This window comes from Morone saxatilis, unplaced genomic scaffold (genome assembly GCF_004916995.1).
Source record: "Morone saxatilis isolate NCDOM2014 unplaced genomic scaffold, NCSU_SB_2.0 Contig19, whole genome shotgun sequence".
Lineage (NCBI taxonomy): Eukaryota > Metazoa > Chordata > Actinopteri > Moronidae > Morone > Morone saxatilis.
In genome coordinates this window covers 24,211,010-24,214,804 of record NW_023339751.1, presented here as the reverse complement: position 1 = coordinate 24,214,804, position 3,795 = coordinate 24,211,010, and the positions used below count along the sequence as shown (strand labels likewise).

The following is a 3,795-nucleotide window of genomic DNA, read 5'->3' as shown; positions in this document are numbered from 1 at the left end:
AGCATTTCTTACAAAAGTTGTGAACCTCCCCCCAACCCCCCCATCCCCTCCAGGTGGCATCCCCACAGACACATCCACTTAAACACCCACGTATCAGTAACCACGTAAAAAAGGACTCGACTCAAACCAATCTGTGTTGATCCTAAGGGACGTGACACCAACATTCTGGACTGGCAATAGCATTTTTAATAATGGATTTGAATAATGTTTTTGTAGGACTATGAACAGCCAGTGCACTGTCTGTACACATCTTTGGTCGAGCTAGCTCACACCACTAAACAACCTTATTTATATTCTTCAGAAATCAGAAATCTTACCAGGGCACCAGCTGTGTTTTTCTACTCTCTCTTCTTTTTACTCTTTCCCCTACACTTTGAAGTTGAGTCCTGCATCTTCAGCAGGGCTTGAATTGGAATAAAGGCACACATTCCTAATTTGTATTGCAAAATACTAATAGTAATTAATGTGCACAAACTATTAAAACATGTGCACCTCCTAACTGCCGGGCAGAAATCTAAGCTTTTATCCACCAATCTCTTGTCCTCATGTTTTCTAGTAATTATGAAACGTAATTGCAGCCTGGGTTATGTTCAAAGGCAGCATTTTTTCCAGTTAGGTCAGTGTTTCATTTTTGTACCACACAGAAGTCATAGGGAGGTGACCGGGTTGGATGGTGGGCATACAATGCACAGGAAATATTGGGGCTTTGGTAAATGTCAATAAAGTTAACACACTCTCATGTATTAAGCACTTTTTCATCATTAAACCAAGTCATAATCTTTCTCTAACTTTAACTAAGTGCTTTGAGTTCATTCAAACACCCCCCTGGTGCTTCCATGTTGTAATGTATGTAAAAAAAAGCTAAAGAAAACATAAACCCACTTGGATGCCCCTATGGTAGATAAAACATGATAAAATGCCCTCTAGGGTGCCCTTCCAGTAGACAAAATGTGGTGAGCTGTTTCACCATCAATACACCAAGACTCTCTGTGTGTTGGTGCCCCACCACATAGCTGCTACCCTTTTAATTTTTGTCAGTTAACATTTTACTGACATGCTCAGTATCAACACCGGATATATTTATTACCGTTTCCATATTATGTTACCTAAAAACATAATCGTAATACATAATAATTTCAAACATATTTGCTGTTTGAGATTAGTATTAGGCATATGTAGTTGTTTGAAAACTGGTTTTATCCAGCAGCTTTCCAAAGACCACATAATATACCTCAAACAGCTGCACATTTTTTCCTCCTCTTGCAGCTTGTTTGAGTAGGAAATGGGCCTATTTTGTCCGACACAATAACTACAGCATGTGTACCTACATTCATTAGAAAGTTGCAGTCCCAAGCAATAAGAAATGGTAGTGAGATGGACAGAAATCTAACATGCTGGTACACTGAGGGTTGTGATTAGTGTTCATTTTTCACTCAATTTGAAACATTTGCAACTTACATGGACGCCCCACCCAGAGCAAACCTGTATTTCTTTTTTTCTTTTTTCTAGTGCATTTTTTTTTCTTTTTATTCCGTCACAATGCCTCTTAAAAGTATCTTTGCATTTCCTGCACTGACACAACTTTCTAGTGATATTGGTAAGTTTGATTTTATTGATTTGTTTTATTTTAAGAGTGTGATTGAGATGGACAGAACGTGCTCCAGTAGGTTTATTTGACACATTCACACGTACTCCATCTTTTGTAGTTTCAAATACCTCAAGAGGATCTCTGCATGCTGTTGTTCCTGCCATGTGTAAAAATGTACTTTCGGGACTATGTACGTGTGTGTGTGTATCTATATCAGAGTGTGTTTATATACAGTATAGGTGTGTGTGTGCGCGTGTGTGTGCTTGTGTGTGCTTGTGTGAATAGAGAACGATCCAGCACTTTATCCTTATTTACTAGCCAGCTGGGAACTGTCAAAAGGTTATATAACCTAATAGCTGCCTTTTCCTCGCCAGGTTATTGTGTGTGTGTCTGTGCGTGCATGTGTGTGTGTGTTTGGTTGAGGGCAGAAACAGTGAGTGTGCAAGAAAAAAAGTCAGATGGAGAGAGCAAGACTGAGAAAAAAAGGAAGGGTGGGAAATGTGTGTGTGATGCATGTGTCTAAGTGTGTGTGTGTGTGCTCCTGGGTGTTCCATGCATGTTCCACATGTGTGCTTGTGTCTAAGAGTTAATTTATCAATCTCCCTTATTCCTGTTTAGTCGTCATGGTAGCATTGCGTCACTATGGAGATGGAGTGGTAGAGAGAGAAGGAGGCTGGAGAGAAAACATGTAACAGAGAGAGAGAGAGAGAGAGAGAGAGAGAAATGAAAAGCAGAACGAAAGTGGTGCAGTGGGGGTGGAGGATGGAAAGATAGAGTATAAACAGATGTAAACAAAGAGGAACAAACATTGATGAAAAAGCAGAGAGGAAGAGAGACAAAGCGGGACATGAGGAGAGAGAGACAGGCATAGAGAGACAAAATTGAGGCATGGCTGGATTAAGCTGCTAGAAGGCACTGGCCCAAAATGCATTGCAGCAGCTCTCCTTCTGCTGCTCTTTGTGCAGTGTGAACAGTATTCATATGCTGGAATATTATATAATCACAGTTTTGCTGTGTACGTTGTTCCAACACAAATGAAACTGATTATACGCAATATGTAATCTGAAATAATGAAGGACAAGATTAGAAAATAAAGTAAAACAGTAATGCAGCTTTTAACTGCGAGCACTACAATAAGGTAAGCTAACCAGTATTAACATTATCGTAAGAGGATAAAAACATCTCCCAAACAAAGTTACATTAATTAAATCAGAACAAATCAGTGTGGCCCCAGAACAGGACCCCAATTATTGACCCCAAAGGGCAATAATTGAAAAATGGATTAATAAGAGTGTAATCAAATTATTACACAGAAGCAGAGGTTGGGCCCAATTCCCAAGTCAAGACTGACAAGTTTCCAGTCCTAAACCATTTCAAAAACAGAGTAATAATATGTTAAAGAAGCTATATTAAGCTGTTTTTCAGGTTTATATGTTATATGTTAATAGGTTTACATGCTGTAATGTTCAAAAAACACATTATGTTTTGCATATACATTGCTGCCTCTAATTTAGAAGTTTTTTTTTTTTCCAACTGGCCCTCAGTAACATAACATGTGAATAATCAGACCTATATTTGTGCTGTTCACACTGTCAGATTTGATTTGGGCCTATTTGGCCTCCAGTCTGAACGTGGCCTAAGAATCTACAACCATGTTATTGGCTCAGTTACGCACAGTGTTGCTTGGAGGTAAATGCTAACATCTGCATACTAACATGCTCATGTGACAATGTTCACATTTAGCATGCTGGCATGCTAACATTTGGCCAAAGTCAAACCAAAGTCTAGGACAAATAAAAATGTTGACTTGATGGGTGCACCAGATGGAAGGTTATGACATCACCAAAATCAATAAGATTTATCATAGGAATCATTGACATTTTTACAAAAAGACATGGTAATCCATGTAATAACTGAGATTTAGTTATTAGGCCCTGGTGCAAAATCAAAAACATTGCAAAGTGAGTGGAAGGAGCAGACCTAGTGGGGGATCAGCATCTGATGCTCTCCATAGGCCACTGTAACAGGTTAATCTGGCCATGATGCTGCATGAATGTTTTTTGTGTCATTCATATTTGCTGAATCTGTTGTTCACTGTTTGTTGTTTTCTGGCTCATACTGAAGCAATGAAGCAACAGTAAGTTAACAGTAAGAGCCAGTCTGAAAAATAGTAGGAAGTGGGTAGAAAAACAGAGAGAGAGAGAGAG

The 3,795-nt window shown here is 39.1% G+C and overlaps 1 protein-coding gene across 1 annotated transcript in view; it reads left to right on the top strand.

Moving 5' to 3' along the window:
• Window positions 1–3,795, top strand: part of hectd2 (HECT domain containing 2) — a gene marked incomplete at its 5' end in the record, with an annotated part of 39,594 nt that overhangs the window by 16,544 nt on the left and 19,255 nt on the right. The gene's annotated exons all lie outside the window — the stretch shown is intronic.